The 18,758-nt window shown below is 38.7% G+C and overlaps 1 pseudogene; it reads right to left on the reverse strand.

Moving 5' to 3' along the window:
- Positions 1-14,889: 14,889 nt before the first annotated feature.
- Positions 14,890-15,715, reverse strand: LOC117312471 (proliferating cell nuclear antigen pseudogene; annotated as a pseudogene).
- Positions 15,716-18,758: the final 3,043 nt, after the last annotated feature.

The following is an 18,758-nucleotide window of genomic DNA, read 5'->3' on the forward strand; positions in this document are numbered from 1 at the left end:
GTGCAGCCGGCTCGGGTGGAGGAGTCCACGACTGGTCTGCAGGGCCCCGGGCAGATGCCCTTAGGGAGGCGCACAAGCCCAGGTCTGTGGCAGCCCTCAGCCCTCGGCGGCGCAGAGACTCGGCGCGTAAGCGAATCATCGCCGACCGACCGACCTAGAGCGGGCAAGCGCGGCGACCGAGGATCCACGCGCAAATCTAAAAAAGGCTTTAGATTTCTTTTTTCTCCCCTTGCCCAATCCCATATTCTGCAATCGGTTAGCTTATTCTGTGGTATCTCCCGTTTCCCCTTCCCTCGATCCCTCCTGACTTCCACGCTCTTTTCCGTCTCTTAAGTACTTCTGGAGATTTGAGATCTTTCCTGGAGTTTTATTAGGAAACCCCTCTTTGATGATTCTCAAGCATTCAGACAACTAACTCCTATGGTAGTCTCACCAGACCAACGGGAGACTGCACTGTCAATTTATTGGGCATTGAGGACTACTGCACACCCTACCCGGTTTTCAAAGAGATGGGCATATGCCAGAACCCACCCAGACAGCCCCCCCTCAACACCCACCCACCCACACACACATGTGTGTCGCTTCTTGAACAGTTCCTCCAAGGAGAGGAAACAGCCGTCCTGACTTTTGAACTGATGTGCTTTTGGCCTTGCTTGGAAATATTGTCGTCCCTTGAAGGTGCAAAAATACCTCCAGGGTGTGTAGAAATACCTGACACCATTCCCAGTTCAGCCCAGAAACTGAACTGGGGATGGGTGAGAAGCTGGGCCACCTCCTTTTCCTCTTCCAAATGCGTTTTGGTTGACAGGTGGGCCATGAGCCTAGAATGATGAGGCAGAAACATAAGTGTTAGGCCGGTGGACCTGAGTGCCTGCTGGCTCCATAATCTGGCTGGGCGGGCAGAAGGGGCACTCTCTGGCTCTCTGCTTCACAGATCCTATTCCTAAGGCAAATTTTGCTTTTCTTATTTTAAATTGGACTTAAAACCTTTTAGAAACATGTCTATTCTCCAGGACTAGAGGATGAAGAACCTGAAGTAAAAGTTCTTATAAAAAGTTCTTTTTAAAAACTCTCTAGGTTTAGAGGTCTGGTAAGGTGTTCTACTTGAATAGCTAACCTGGTTATGATAATTGTTATTTACTTATTCCTTTTCAAGTTATGTGTGTGTGTGTACTGGAATATATATGTATGCATGTTTGCACACATAGTATATATTTACACACATGTGTATATATTATGTGCACATATATGTATTCACCTATACAAATGTACATATCCATTTTAGTACACACATAGACACAGAACTGGTAGACACTATTCTAAGTACTTTTCATATGTTGACCTGGTTTAATTCTCACAATCTACCCAGGAGGAAACCTCCTAAGGGTCCCACTCCGTCAGGTTTTAGGATTGTGTTGTTAGTATGGCTGTCATCTTGGAACAGAAAGCTGAGATGCAACGCCAGAATGTAATGGAAAGAATAGTGGCTCCTGAGTCAGAAAGCCTGTCCGAATTTTGTGACCCTTCCTTCTATGTGTCTCAGTTTACTTTACTTGAACTTGTGAATAATACTACCTGTGGGTTTATCACACAGATGTGTCTTGAAAAGCAAATAAAATCATTCATGTAGAAGCTTTGATACTATTATACACGATTGACTTCGCAGTTAGTGAAAGAGATATACTTTTAGCCTCAACTTATCTTCCTCAGGTGGTCAGGAACCTCTATAAGAAATCCTCAGGAAAAAAAAAAAAAAAGAAATCCTCAGGAACCACTATAAGAAATCTTCTGTGGTCTTGACTTTCTTTAATGATCTTTGCTCATTTTTAAGCACAGGTGGGAGTAACAACGGGTTTGATTTTGTGGATGTGTATTTAACTACTCAATGCTTCTTCCTTATGTCCCAAACTTACAGAAGGGTCACTGAAAAAAAATTTGAGAAACAAAATCAAGCAAGCCATCCAGGGGTATGTAGTTTTAACTGCCTTAGTTAGAATAATCTTAAACTATGAGTACAATGTGTTCCCGGCACTTAAAACTTATATGCGATCAAAACACTAAGAATGAAATGGGCTATAAGAGGAGTCCTAGCTATAATTTGCCTTGCTGTAGAAAAGATGATCAAAATGTAGAAGAGTAGCCCATTTCTCTTCCTGAGTACCATGTAACAAAGGGCATCTTGCTTAGAAAGATGAAGACAACTCTGGGTCTGCAGGTCATGGGGATCCATGAATGATACTAAAAAACGAGTCAATGTCATTAGAAGGGGGCCCTGACTCCAGCTCACGTTTTTTAGTGTTTTTAAATGGACCTTGAGCTAGAATGCATTATTTTATTGTACATTTCCCCTCCTTTATAATGGAGATTTGAAGAGTACCTACACTATCTTCTTCTCTTTCCCAAATCTTCCAGGGAGTAAATCCTTCAGCGAAATATTAAGAGCCTTTGTAAACCAAGAACAGGAATGAGATTTGGAAGAAAAAATCATAGGAGAAAAGTAACTAACTCTATCAGTTCTTTGTCCCTTCACTTCTTTTCAGATGTCTAGCCACCAATTCCAAATTTCTTTCATCCCAGCCCCCCCCCTTTTTTTTTCTGGAGAAAAGCTGGACTGTGGGTTTCATAGGAGAAATCCAGAAAACAGGCACACCCTTGACCAGCAACCCAGAGCACATCTTCTTTGGGGGAATCTTCTTTGGAATCTGGGAAAACGTAGCATGATTACACTTTTCTCTGGGGATTCATCTCAGCTGGGTGTGCCGGTGTTACACTATTGCTTGTAGAACTCAAAGTAGACTTTTCAGTATTTAGTAACTTTTTTGGTGAAGCGTGCAACTTAAAAAAAAAAAAAAAGCATTTGAAAGCATTTGATGACTTTTTTCCTCCCAGACAGACAAACGAAGTAAGATCTGTTTTCCCCTCTGGCAAGATTTCACTGGGTCTTTGAAAAAGAAAAACATAGCCAAACAGCGACACCCAGCCCCCAAAATGATGCAAATCATGCAGTTAGAAAAATCTTAGTATCCATAGGATTCTCTAGGTTCAGGGGGTCCAAAATGGAGGTGGAGGGGAAAAAAAAAGGAGGAAATATTACTGCAGGGTCCCTCCTAGAAAGAGGGGTAAATCAGACTTCTCCATTAAAATCCTTTTGGAGAGAGTGTAAGTTAAACTATTTGCTTTAGCAGGGCTGGATAGAGGTAAATAGTGAATGCCATGAAGTTTATCTTCATGGACATTTAATGTGCTCTCTGAATTCCATCTCAGAACCTCTCATCCTCAGTTGCCTCTGCCTTATGGCTTTATTAGATTTCCCTTAGTCCTTTCCCCTCCAGCAAAGAGATGGTAGAGAAAATTCCCACCAGTATGAATAAATAGGAAGAAAAAAATTTGAATTGACTTGAAGGTATTTTTTCCTCTGTTTGCTTTTTGGGGCTTAATTTCTAATTTTGGAACAATCTAAGGAAAGATGAGACATTGGTATGCAGAGGTACTTCTCTTTGGGGGTGATAATGCCTAAAACTGCTTTCAAATCAGAGATCTTTGATTTTGAGACTGCACTTGAAAGTCTTTATTAAGCTTGCAAACATGTCTAAACTTAAAACCAGGGAGATATTTAGAAAACCTACCTTTCAAAAATCTAATTCCATGCATAGTAAAGATAATAGCATGGTAAGACAAGTTCCATCAAGTTACAAGATTGCCCGCAGCTCACATCTGAATTTCTTAAATCCTTTAAATATTCAAAATACATCTATTTTGGTATTAAGACAATTTTATAGCAGCTCAAAAACAGGAACCTGGGATTTCAGATAACACAAATTTCTCTTTTCTGGGATGGTGGCTTTCCTTTGAACACATTTCAGGAGAAGAAACTTAAAGTTTAATATGTACAGTTTCTGAGTCCGTGTCATATCGGTTCTTTACGACAGCCTGTTCAGGGACCCAGGAGCATAGTCAACTGGAAAATCAGGTAAAGATACTGAAAAAAAGAGGACTTCTGTAACAAGTTCACAATTTCATTAACTCAGTGAGAGAACAACTCCAAAAGAAAGTAATTCCCAGAAACTCACATTCTCAGAAATTTTCATCAGAAATGATAGAAAGAGCTATCATTTCTATCATTACTGTTCTATTAAAGAGTTATTAAAAGCTCCCAGAGCAGAGGAAAAGTAATATCTTTGGGATTAAAGAGGCCCTAGAGAGAGAGAGGGAAATCTCTACATCACCTATGTAGCTGTTAAAAATGCAGATTCTCAAACTCACCTCCAAAAATTGAGTAGATCTCATGAGGGGCCCAAAATCTTGCATTTTAAATAGTCATTAGGTGATTCTAGAGCAGGTGGTTCTCGATGCACACTTTGAGAAATACAGTGCAGGGGTTAGAACAGCAACCAGCCCTATAGAAACTTAAAGTAAAATGTGTGCGTCCTCAGTCTAGAAAATTGCTCTGTTTCTGAAATACTGAGGCTAAATTGAATTATAGTGCTATAAATATACATTAAATTAAAAAAACTCTTCAGTGATGCTCTATCTTTGTTTCAGATCGATTTTTTTCCATTTCCGGTGTTTCATAACATGTCTACATTTTGCTGTTCTTTTCTCACTCAAGTCTTGGTCACTTTGAACAACAAAACAATATAAATGCATAAGAAAGCCTCTGTTAAAGAAAACCTTTAAGCTAAATCTTTATGGAAAAATTTTTAACTGTTCTTGGATCATCACCCGCCGAGGGGTTTAATTTTTATTTTTTGGATTTTGATACATTAGGTTTTCTAAAATCATGTCACAACTTACTTGTATATGTGTGTTCACAGCCTGCACCAACTCATACTCTGACCCCAAGCTCCTAAAAGCCCTCTTTACCCATGGATTTTGGATAGGTAATAGCAGCAGAATTGAAAATCTCTTGAGCTACCTGTTTGCTCCCTGTTCCAGATGACCAATCAACCACTGCAGCTTCTCTGCTGATGCCTGCACAGAGGCTGCCGTTTCTAATGGTGAGTGATTCTAAGCCAACGACTCCTGCTGCAGAAGCTACTGGTGCCAGGGAAACAGTCTCCACCATTGGCTTCATCTCCCTGAATTTGCTAACTCGTCACTACAGCTTCTACCTAGGACTCAGGCCTGAATCTGAGGAGGTGGCCAGCAAAGCCTAGCAGCACGGTGGAGGAGGAATGCAGTGTTCACAATAACCCATCAGTTCTGATGTTGCCCATTGTCACTGAACACAATACAGGCTCCCGGAATTTTTTTTTTTTTTTTTTTTTTTTTGCGGTACGCGGGCCTTTCACTGCCGCGGCCTCTCCCATTTCGGAGCACAGGCTCTGGACGCACAGGCTCAGCGGCCATGGCTCATGGGCCCAGCAGCTCCACGGCATGTGGGATCTTCCCGGACCGGGGCACGAACCCGTGTCCGCTGCATCGGCAGGCGGACTCTCAACCACTGTGCCATCAGGGAAGCCCTGGAATGCATTTTTAATGGAAATATAACTGTAATGAGCCTGCCCTATTGGGCTTCTAAGTTTGTCAGGACACGCCTGAATTCAAGGGTAGATGCAGTCTAATACTGGGACCAGAGCTACAAGATCGTTTTAATATCCACACAGTGCTATATTAGAACAGAGAATCCTGCTAAAAATTAGATTAGATTTCAGATCTAACATCTAATCTCCTTCTTGTTCTGCCGTTCTCTAGCTGTGTGACCTTGGATGAACTAACTTTACCAAGCCTCAACCTTTTCACCTGTAAAATGAGAGGATTAGACTAGATCAGAGCTTCTCAGACTTTTGGGTTCATAATAATTACTAGGGCACCTGATAAAAAAGACATGGCTCCATTTCTGGAGATTCAGAATGAAGACAGCAATGGCCCATGTGTAGGAACTTGCATTTTAATAAACCCTCTGGGTGATTCTCTAACCGCCTTTGGGAAATATTTGTCTAAAATCAGTGATTCTCTACTCAGGTCTCAGAAATGATTGGGAAGTTTTTTCAAAATACTCATGACTGGTCCCACTGCAAATTAATTCATCAGAATATCTGGGTCTGGGAACAGGCATTGGTGTGCTTTAAAAGTTCTTCTGTGTGGCAAGGGTCAATAATCAGTGGATTAGGTAATCTCTAAGGTCTTTCCTTAGCTCTAGAACTTGGACTTTCAATCTAGGATTTTTGGTTCTACCACAATACCTCAGTTTAGAAAATGGGGCATTCTGTGTATACAGACTTACTCGTTGTTATGGTCTGAATTGTGTTCCCCCCTTAAATTCATATGTTGAAGTCCTAACCCTTAGTACTTCAGAATGTGACTATATTTGCAGATAGAGCCTTTAAAGAGGTAATTAAAGTAAAATAGGGTCATATGGGTGGATTCTAATCCCATATGACTGGTGGCCTTGTAAGAAGAGGAGATTAGGACACACACAACACAGACGTTCAACCATGAGAGGACACAAGGAGAAGGCTGCCATCTGCGAGTCGTGGAAAGAAGCCTCTGAAGAAACCAACCCTGCCAACACCTTGATCTTAGACTTCTAGCCTCCAGAATTGAGAGAAAAGAAATTTCTGCTGTATAAGACCTCCAGTTTGCGCTGTTTTGTTATGGTAGCCCTTGAAAGCTAATATATTAGTCAAAGTTTTCTGAAACTTATCTGACTTTAAAGAAAATAGGATTTGTCTTATTATTCATTCAGAACCAACTTATATCTAGTATGGACACAAACTAAACACACACACACACACACACACACACACACACACACGCACAAGTGATTTAATGAGTTTTTTTTTTTCAAAATCTTGATGGAAGATAGGCTATGGAAATAAGTGAAAGCTATGACCTAATCTTGAGGATGATGTTTTAAACAGGACTAAGAAAATTTTCAGTGCTTTTTGCTACTAACAATAAATAACAAACCTGATTTCAATTAAAAAATAAATCACTACCAAATTTTTAATGTGATCATGTAAATTTAATGTAAATTTTAATTATGAGCATATGTGAAGCGAAATTTATTAATTTTAATTCTGGGTTTTATAAGACAACCCTGTTCCCTATCTTAATACATCTTTAATTCCTTATGCCTCTTTCTTAAGGTTTCTTTAGTCTTAATTTCAGTTGGGTCAACTAAAAAGGAAAACTACTCAAAAAAAGTAATTTTCATCATACCCTGGAAAAACAAATTTAGACTGTAAAGAAAAAGATATATTGCCACCTAGTGGAAAATAGGCAGAATCATCTGGTTGTAATTTAGGTTTAAACTACAAAATGGTTAGTACAAGAAATGTTTTAAAATGCTTTTTGATCATGAATAATTATGCTTTGTTAATGAAAGGATGTCTTCCATGTTTAGCTGCAATACCACCTTTGACTTTTATATATTCTTTACTTTTATTTAGCAACTGCTCATACACATGTAGTATATGCTGCTTGATAAAATTGAACTTAATCTTTATCAAAGATATTTAGCTAAAGTGACAAAAGAATTTACAACTAAATATTAAATATTTACCACCCACAAAAGGTCAGTAATATAGTAAACAACCAATGTAAATATAGCTGACTGAGCTTGGGCAAGTCACAGCTCTGGACTGTTTCCTCATCTAAAAAAATGGGGTTGAACTACACGATTTATTAGACATTTTCAATTCTAATATGTTCAGATTATATATCTATAATACATGCTTATAGTTATTAAGGTCACGGTCTTTTTAATAATTAGGAGAGTACCCAAACTTGGTTTAGGAACCAGTGTTGGTGAGTTAATAGGTGTATGTCTTTGGAGTAATGTTTCAGCACAAAACTGAAAGAAGCTTATTAATGGGAATGAAGTTCCTATCTATTTATTTGGTTGCCAGGTTCCCAGGGTTTTTTTTTTCCATAAGAGTAAGATGACCTGGCTAATTTTAACTTCAGCAATTACATTCTATCCAGCTAAGTTATCCTTGCAGCTTCTGTTTTGATATAGCATCCTTTATTGTTTCCTGTCCTAAACTTTTAGGAAGTTGCTAGTAACTGATTTACTGTTGCTGACCTTTAATAAGCATGAAGGATAATATTAATTACTTGGTAATTCTGTAGGTCTTTCTTACCATAGGCCAGGGAAGGAAAGGAGAGTTTAAAGATGCTTCCCTTTTAATAGCCCTTGGTATGTAACAAGAGTGTCACAATTCTTAATTAGTTAACCCTACTATGTGTATGCCCTCGGAAAAGGTCTTATTTCAGGTGATGTAATTCAGGGAGCTTAAGTTATCAAATTGTTTTGGCTCAAATTGTTGGATACAATTTCTTGCTGTACAGCATTAAGGTAGAAGTCTTTCCCTTTCAAATAGGATGGATTTAATGTGCAAATGTCATTATGTCTATAGGAAATAAGGAAGCATGCTAAGTTAGTAGGTGTCGTGAAATACTACAGATAGGTAGTTTGCTATAATCACTCAACCTTTAAATAATTAATTGTGAGAAACTGCATTTATATGAGCATTAAGAAAATAGTTAGAAGACATAGGAAAGATTGATATCAAACTTCTGTTCGATGCTTTATCCAGAGATAAGGCCCTAGGGAATGCTAATTGTATTATTTCTAGTAACTTCCCTTATTTGTCCCTTTTTCTGTCCCACCCTCACCCCCCAACAGAGGCAAGAAAGGAAAAGGAACAAAAGAGAGAAATGGCTGATTTTCCAGAGTACATTTATTCTAATAAAGTCACAGAAAGTTGCTACTGACAGCTGAGAACAGAGAAGACATCTAGGGTCTCAGTTTTTCTTCCTAGAAACTCTTTTTGTGTGTTCTCTTTAGTAATAATTGATTCTTAGGTGCATATTGTGATACTTTTTGCCCATTTTACCTATTCTATTTTCAAACAAGCAAAACTGAAGAAAAATAATGTTCTAAGTCTCAAATATGTAGCTAGAAACTACCTGTCTTCTTAGAATGCATAACTGTTTCTCCTCTATTGCTTTTTCTATATGAATAACCAGATCCACCTAATTTCAGAGGTAAAAATTTCAGTTAATAGTGTGAAATACTCTTTATTTTATCAGATTACATGGCTGCTTCACATCACTTTCATTATCAATGTCACCAGCCTGTTATATATCGTCAAATTTCTCAGTTACGTAGGTAGTTTCAGCAATAAAATATGAGAGAGGGGTATACTGCATGCTTGAAACAATGGTTGGATGTGACAAGGACAAATTAAAGGTCATGACACATGTCATTAGGGAAGCAGTCTCTATAGGTTTGAAAAAAACTATCAGATTGATCTATGACTTAAATTTCAACATAATTTAATATATCTGTTCCTTGAACAGATACATCTGTCAACTGATTACCATTATTATTCTCTTTAAGATAGCATTTTCCCCTGCATTGTAGTGGAAGAGTACTAAAGAACATATGAAATAATGAGATGATTCCCGCTCTAGGAATCTATTATTAAAATATTCCATTTCAACTAAAGAAGGCATCCTAAGTACAGACTCATGGAATGGGTACTTTGTAAGGTAACTTTGCTTTGACTGCATTGATTTTTTTCCTTTTTATTATCCAAATGCACTTTCATTTGATACACATTCCAGGGAAGCAGAGTTTAAAAAGTCAAAGGTTTTTTTTCACAATAAATGAAAAGAAATTTTTGAAGTCGTACATGTTAAATTCCAGGCATTTTCTATGGCTCCTGATAGAAAGAAGTTGTAGTATAATGAAATAGTTTGGAAATACTGCTCGTACTTAGAATTCAGAGAGAGTTAAGATGGAAAGTTGTCCCAGAAATACAGGCAAAACTGACAATAGTTCTTTCTGATAAAATATTGGTCTGCTTAACAGAAAAATGTTTTATTAACCCTCAGTTCTATTGAGCACATTTATACATATGCATGATAATAAGCTTATTTATATTCAACCAAACATTCATTTGGCAAGCAGCCTAGAATATTCCACTATTCTAAGAGTCAAACAAATGCCTGAGAGATTCAAAGTCTTTGTTTCTTTTTCAGTATCTCAAATCATAACAATTCTTTGCCCTCTTGTTTCTGCACTCTGTAAAGCATATTAATTGACAGACTACACAAGCTGCCTAAATGGCTTTCTCTATCTACCTTAGAGGTAGAGCCTTCATTTGGGGCTTATATATGATATTTTTAACACCTCTGTGTATTTGAGTGGATGAATTTGGCTTCTAGGCGGACTGAAAAAAGTCACAAGTTTTTATTTTATTTCATCTTGTTAGAGATTCTTTTTCTTTTGGTTCATTGGTGGGAAAAAACTTAAGTCAGGGTTCAGAATTTTTGGCTAGGCAGCTAATAAGAATGATTATTCAGATATTGAGACTACTGATGACCTAAGGAATGACCACTGCCCTTTCTTGCTTTTCTAGGTTTTCTGACTCCAAAAACAGGTATCAGAGTCAGAGAGACCATAGCATTTCTTCTCGGTAGTTGTCTGTGCAGTGTGTACTGTTGGCAAGTCACCTTGCTTTTCCGAACCTCAGTTTTCTCCCCTGTAAAGTGGAATACTGAAGACCACATAAGGTTGTTGTTAAGACTGGAGATAAAGTTTGGAAGTCCAAGTCACCTAGTAGGCACTAGATGCATAAAAATTATTTTCATAACCCCACTTTCTAGGTCTTTGTGAATTTCCCATTTCCTTGGGGTTACTCAACTTTATAAACTGTTTTCTCCCTTTTGTGAATGAAGGGAGGCATCTTCGGTACTCTATGTGTACAAAGAGGAGGATGTTGCTGGGAAACTATGAAAGGAGATTTCCTGGGATGCAGGCTGTTTCTTTTCCTGAGAATTGCAGGTGGGAAACTAAGACAAATACAGCTGGAGCCTGAACCACGGACTCCTCCACTTGACAGAATAGATTCCTTACCTCCCCTCAACATCTTGGGTAAAAATCCACTCCCCCAGACTCCTCTGGAAGCTCACTACTCCAGAGAGCTCCCTTCCCTGGTGGTCTGGTGGAGCCCAGGAATGCTGGCCTTTAGGGCACACAGACCAGACCTGTTTGCTCACTCAGACTCAGAGTGAGCAGCATGGGAGGTCTTGATAAGCTGGCTTCTTAAGCACGTAAGGCACTTTCCGAGCACTTGTATAGGCTGGTGAGACAAATTGTCAAGTGGTCGCTAAGAAGTCTGTATTCAAAGAAAAAAAAAGAATAAAAGCAAGGTTTTTATTAGTATATTATCCTATTAGAGCCCTAAAAGATGATTCTATATAGAATATTTTCAGATCTCTACGTTTAACTTTGGGAAAGAATTATCCTTTCTCTTTAAATAGCCTTCCAGTTCTCCTTTTTTTCCTAAATTACCTGGATGCTAGAAGAATTTAAACCAGGAAGGATGAAAAATTCGTGGCTCTGTAGTTTTCATTCTAAAGGAATTGAGTAAAAAGGAAAAACAAAACATAAAAAATAGATGAAAGTAATACTAAGCTTATACACCCCATTCCATTTTAATATTTCTCTGAATGGGTGTGGGGTTGAGCTACAAGAGGTTTTCAACGGTTACTGAAATCTTATTAGTCCCATAAAACTATATTATATTAGTTAAAGAAGACCTATAAAGTTCTCCTTCTAAAAATCTCCTCACCTCAAGATGATTACTAATTTACAAATTTTCAGAAATTAATTTTTAATTAATTTTTAACTCTAATCAAAAATTACAGTTTCTCTGGGTTAGAAAGAGTAAAATGATCATTCCAGGAATTTCCTATGCTCCTTGGAACTTGCACAGAATTTCTATGTTTACTTGAAAATACAGTTTCTGAATATATTTGCTTTTATATTCAAGAAATTTCATCTTAACTTTTTTCGCTCTTTGAGAAAATATGGTTCTTCTTTTTTTTTATTAGAATATATCGTGATTTTGGGAGGAGGGCCTTCACTGCCGTGGCCTCTCCCGTCGTGGAGCACAGGCTCCAGACGCGCAGGCTCAGCAGCCACGGCCCACGGGCCCAGCCGCTCCGCAGCACGTGGGATCCTCCCAGACCGGGGCACGAACCCGCACTCCCTGCATCGGCAGGCAGACTCCCAACCACTGCGCCACCAGGCAAGCCCCTATATCGTGATTTTTGAAGAGAAATATCATCTTTAACTTGGTGAGAACCTCTTCTACTTTTACTATTTTATCACCCTACTGTAAATCAACATCTTGTCTCCAATGTGTACATTTTAATGAACTTCCTTCAAGATCCTGAAGTCAGGAAACAACTGGTGCTGGTTTGTGGCACTTATTCATCAGAGGATTTGAGCCCCTGCAGAGGATCGGCCTCACTTTTTTAACTGGAGTATAGTTGATTTACAATGTTGTGTTAATTTCTGCTGTATGGCAAAGTGATTCAGTTATAAATATATAATTATTCTTCATACTCTTTTCCATTATGATTTATCACAGGATACTGAATACAGTTCCCTGTGCTATACAGTAGGTAGGTCCTGGCTGTTTATCAATTCTATATATACTAGTTTGCACCTACTAGTCCCAAACTCCCACTCCATCCCTCCCCCATCCCCCATCCCCCTTGGTAACCACAGGTCTGTTCTCTATGTCTGTGAGTCTGTTTCTGTTTAATAGATACGTTCATTTGTGTCATATTTTGGATTCCACAGGTAAGTGATATCATATGGTATTTGTCTTTTTCTGACTTATGTCACTTAGTATGATAATCTCTAGGTCCATCCATGTTGCTGCAAATGGCATTATTTCATTCTTTTATGTGGATCAGCCTTATTTTATTTATTTATTTTTTAAATAAATTTATTTATTTTATTTATTTATTTTTGGCTGCGTTGGGTCTTTGTTGCTGCGTACAGGCTTTCTCTACCTGATGTGAGCAGGGTCTAATTTCTGTTGTGCTGCATGGGCTTCTCATTGCGGTGGCTTCTCTTGCTGTGGAGCACAGGCTCTAGGCGCGCAGGCTTCAGTAGTTGTGGCGTGCGCGCTCAGTAGTTGTGGCTCACAGGCTCTAGAGCGCAGGCTCAGTAGTTGTGGTGCACGGGCTTAGTTGCTCTGCAGCATGTGGGATCTTACCGGACCAGGACTTGAACCCGTGTCCCCTGCATTGGCAGGTGGATTCTTAACCACTGCACAAACAGGGAAGCCCCAGCCTTATTTTAGAATGTGAGGAACCAGCACGTGGTGTGGGTCAGTCTTGCAGGTGCGCTGTTGACAGGCAAAGTGGGAGGTGAAAGAAATGAAGCACTCGGCCCACAGAGGCAAGTGCTGGTGAGATCCTATCACTCATTCCTTATAGATCTAAACCGTGTCTGTCCTGGTCCGACTGGAAATGCATTTTTGGCCGATAAACGCTATTCCATGTGTGAAAAGTACTTTTTAAACTTTATTTATTTATATTTTTAAATAAATTTATTTATTTATTTTATATCTATTTTTGGCTGCATTGGGTCATCGTTGCTGCGGGCGGGCTTTCTCTAGTTGCCTCGAGCGGGGCTACTCTTTGTTGCAGTGCACGGGATTCTCATTGCAGTGGCTCCTCTTGTCGTGGAGCACGGGCTTCAGTAGTTGCAGCACAAGGGCTCAGTAGCTGTGGCTCATGGGCTCTAGAGCGCAGGCTCAATAGTTGTGGCACACAAGCTTAGTTGCTCTGCAGCATGTGGGATCTTCCCGGACCAGGGCTTGAACCTGTGTCTCCCGCATTGGCAGGCAGATTCTTTTTTTTTTTTTTAAATGTCGAGCTTTATTAAGTATAATTTACATATGATAAAGTACAATTGGATTAGTTTTGAGAGATTCATATAGTCTTGGAGCCATCATCACAACGTAGATAAAATATTTTCATCACTCCAGAAATTTCCATCAGGCCCCTTTGCAGCCAGTATCCTTCCCCAAACCCAGGCACACAGAAAGGTAATGAATAGTTACCTACTGGATACAGTGAGTTCTACCGTCACTGCAAGTACGACAGAAATCTGTCACTTAATCCACCAAACACAAAATACACCAGAAAAAAGGACTACAATAAAGGAATTCTCAGTATGCAGCATGCCAATTTGTGACCTTGTAGCACAATTACTGCTTGGCCTTTTTCACTTTCTTGGTTGAATCCAACATCCATGGAACTAAGCCACCTTCATCCTTTAAGGGAATAAGTCCCCACAAAAGGCTACTTACGCTAGAGAAATTATTTTTGCACAAACATACTCCTTGGGACCTATCAGATCTACTAAAACTTCCAAGATTCCTGTACAAGGCTCCCTAGGCTAATGAAACACTTCCCGGTAACAATGCTAGTCTTATAAAGCTGACAGAACTTTGGGTACATTAAGCTTCTGTAAAGTGTTAGTTTCTGCTAGCAAAACTGACAAAATATTATGTATTTTTTCTACTCTCCCCTTTTCATTTCTTGAGCTTAAGTCAGAATACCAAAATAAGTTTGGCAAATGAATCCCCCAAAATACTTTGTCACCTGCTGTATCTGGAATACTTTTTATCACTGTATCTAATGTCATATCAACCTGCTCTAGACTGAAAAAATAAGCTCATTTACATGAGCTGCTTGAATTGTGAATTCTCTAGGATACTTGCAACCATCGTGGTCCAAATGAAGGCACTGTCCTGTGATGCTTGAAATTCAAATGACTTTTATTTAAATTGAAAACAATACTTAAAACTGCATTTAGAGTCAAAACCCTTTTGTTTATAAAAATTATAAGGTGTATTCCTAGGTAAGGCAAAGTTATTACTCGGTTAACAAGACCAGATTTGACTTTGGACTTTACTCTTTGAACAAACTGTAGAGAATGGAGAAAAAAAAAAGTTATTTACAGAAAACAATACCTACATATGTACTCAGAGGTACAAAGACAAAACAGACTTAAGTATGTGCTAGCATCTCAGAAACAGTTCTCAAAGAGCTTAGTTTTATTTCCTTGAATTTTAAGAATGTCTAAGATTCTTCTTCATCCTCTATCTTGGGAGCCAAATATACTTTAAATGTCTCATATCAGCAATTTTATACTCTACAACAAGGGGTACATCTGCAGACATACTGAGTGTTACTGTAGGAGAGAGTGGAGTGGCTTTTGTAAAGAAGTTCAGGTACCTCAGTGCAAAAGTTAGCTGAACTGGTTCATTCATGTCTATGGTAACAGCCTCCTCTTCTTTATCAACATTACTCGTTTGTGACAACTTAATATTTCCATTTCCAAGTTCTCCACTTGCAGAAAATTTCACTCCATCTTTTGCACAGGAAATTACAACAGCATCTCCAATATGACTGAGATCTCGGCATATACGTGCAAATTCACCAGAAGGCATCTTTACTACACAGCTGTACTCTTGTTCTGGAATTCCAAGTTGTTCAACATCTAAATCCATTAACTTCATTTCATAGTCTGAAACCTTTTCTTGATTTGGAACTTCAAATACAAGTGCCAAGGTGTCCGCATTATCTTCAGCCCTTACTGTAATGATGTCTTCATTGCCAGCACATTTCAGTATTTTGGACATGCTGGTGAGGTTCATGCCCATGGCCAAGTTGCCATCGCAGCGGTACGTGTCGAAGCCCTCGGAGCGCAGGGTGAGCTGCACCAAAGAGACATGGGACGAGTCCATGCTCTGCAGGTTCACGCCACTCGAGCTGATGTCCCAGCAGGCCTCGTTCATGAGGTCCTTAAGCGCCTCAAGCACCTTCTTCAAGATGGAGCCCTGGACCAGGCGCGCCTCGAACATGGTGGCGGAGTCGCAATGACACGGCTGCTGGCGGAAGGAAGGAGGAAGGTGTAGCCGGCTTAGGCTTCAGAAGATGAGAACGAGCGGCGGAACTAACTCACGAACGCTTGAGACGGAGAAAGCCCACAACCAGCCCGCAGCGCCTGCAGCAATTTAATCGGCAGGCAGATTCTTAACCACTGCGCCACCAGGGAAGTCCTCTAAAGTTTATTTTAAATATATTAGATTATATCAGGAGAATTTATGAACTCTTTTTGAAATTATGATTTTTAAATTTTGAAAACAATCAAAATAAATACATTATGTTACTAAATCTGTTTTTAAGATACGTTATCAAGATTGTGTCTTCAGCAACTTATATTCATAATAAAAACTTTTATTTTTTTCAAAATGCAAAACTTGTTTTTAAACATCTTTATTGGAGTATAATTGCTTTACAATGGTGTGTTAGTTTCTGCTTTATAACAAAGTGAATCAGTTATACATATACATATGTCCCCGTATCTCTTCCCTCTTGCATCTCCCTCCCTCCCACCCTCCCTATCCCACCCCTCTAGGTGGTCACAAAGCACCGAGCTGATCTCCCTGTGCTATGCGGCTGCTTCCCACTAACTATCTATTTTACGTTTGGTAGTGTATATATGTCCATGCCACTCTCTCACTTTGTCACAGCTTACACTTCCCCCTCCCCGTATCCTCAAGTCCATTCTCTGGTAGGTCTGTGTCTTTATTCCCGTCTTGCCCCTAGGTTCTTCATGACCATATTTTTGTTGTTTTTTTTTAGATTCCATATATATGTGTTAGCATATGGTATTTGTTTTTCTCTTTCTGACTTACTTCACTCTGTATGAGAGACTCTAGATCCATCCACCTCACTACAAATAACTCAATTTCGTTTCTTTTTATGACTGAGTAATATTCTATTGTATATATGTGCCACATCTTCTTTATCCATTCATCTGTTGATGAACACTTAGGCTGCTTCCGTGTCCTGTCTATTGTAAATAGAGCTGCAATGAACATTGCGGTACATGAATCTTTTCGAATTATGTTTTTTTCAGGGTATCTGCCCAGTAGTGGGATTGCTGGGTCAAAATGCAAAACTTTATACATGAATCTAAGAGTCCACTAGAGGTCACTTTTTCAACTTATTTCCCGTAAAAACAGAAAAATTTAGCTTTGATTCCTGTCATTGAATCTTTTATACATGACTTTGTTTTCCACGTTGGAATTTTTGATTCCTCCCAGAAAAATTTCTTCTATTTCTCACTCTTTTTCCTGAAATCTTTCTAATACTGGGTCATACATCCTTATGTTTCAAGTATATTTTCTATTGTGACATTTTTAATGACCTTCTTAGATATCTAATTAAGTCTATATTATTTTTGATTATTTAAATATCTCTATTTGAACACTAGCATCTAGAACATGTGTCTATTTCCTGAAGTTTTCATGGACTTTTAAATGCTGTATTAATGTGAAAGAACCAGAGTACAGTCTTCCTAAGACTTAGAGGCAGCTGCTCAATTTCTGCTTTTTGTCACAAACACTAGTGCTGATGAAAGACATCCAGTGTCAACACCTGTTGAATCGAATCTCTGAATTTCATCATTCTTGATTTAATTTCCCTAGTGATCCATTAGATTCATGTTCTGAATCACTTTTTAAAAAGCAATGACTCTAAAATGTGAATGCCTAATGTATTTTTGTTTATCTAACACATTTTTTTGCTTGAGGCTTGACTAGCATGAAAATGTTCACAAGCTGCTATTACATTGTTAGTACCACTACTTGTACATAAAAAGTCACTTTGCAAGCATATCTTTGTGTATATATAGTCTTGTGTACTTTTCACTAAGCTGTCTGACATAAAGTTACAATTTTCTGGCTTCCCAGTTGAATAAAGGCCCTCTTCATAACTATATTGATTTTCAGTTATTCTTAAAAAAGAATTATCCCAAGTCAGCAGTTTTTAAACTCAGAAATACTGCAATATCTCATTTCTCTATGAAATGGAGGCATTCGTAGGGAAATAACATAGATTTATTCTTACCTTCCAAAAGACTATCTCTTTATATCATTCACTCAACACTCATCTAAGTACACTGTAATAGAGGTCCTTTTAACATAATTTCTACCAGTTTTGAAAAGATCTTACTGAAGAAAATATTTGATATCTGAAAACAAAAGTTAAAACAGCAGGTATGATTTAAATCATTCTACATATAATACCTAATTTGAACAGTATTACTTGTTGAATTTATTTTCATGCACGAATATAATACAAGAATAACTTCTCCATGTAAAATACTGAAATATTACAGAGACGAGGCCACTTCCATTGTTTACAAGGTCTAATCTCCAAAGCGGCCCAAAGATAGCTTCTTTTGTGTATTCTTCCAGATCTTGTGATACATATTTACATTCAAATGTTTCAAACAGGTAGAATATACACCATATTATTATTATACATATGTACTACATGTTTTATGTACCATACTACTATTATATACATGTACTACATGTTTCGTTTTATGTACATGTGTTTTTAAAGTAAATGTTATATAACATCGAACAAATTGTTCTGTCATTTATGTGCTTGATTTTTATTCAATAATAGATGTTGGGGACTTCCCTGGTGGCGCAGTGGTTGAGAGTCTGCCTGCCGATGCAGGGGACACGGGTTCATGCCCCGGTCTGGGAAGATCCCACATGCCGTGGAGCGGCTGGGCCCATGAGCCATGGCCGCTGAGCCTGCGCGTCCGGAGCCTGTGCTCTGCAACGGGAGGGGCCACAGCAGTGAGAGGCCCGCGTACCGCAGAAAAAAAAAAAAGATGTTGGAGTTATGTACATGTTGGTTCCTATAAATCCCTCTCATTCTTTTGATCTACAGCATAAAGTCTTTGAGAATGAACATGTCTATAACTGAATTACCTATTTTCCTAGATAAGCACAGTCGTTTCTTTTTCCTCTTAGAAACAATGTGTATATGTGTGTATATTCTCCTACACATGGTCAAACCTTCCTCTACACTGAATATTGTGAAGAGAATTGCTAGATCATAGGAAA

Source organism: Tursiops truncatus, chromosome 5 (genome assembly GCF_011762595.2).
Source record: "Tursiops truncatus isolate mTurTru1 chromosome 5, mTurTru1.mat.Y, whole genome shotgun sequence".
NCBI lineage: Eukaryota > Metazoa > Chordata > Mammalia > Artiodactyla > Delphinidae > Tursiops > Tursiops truncatus.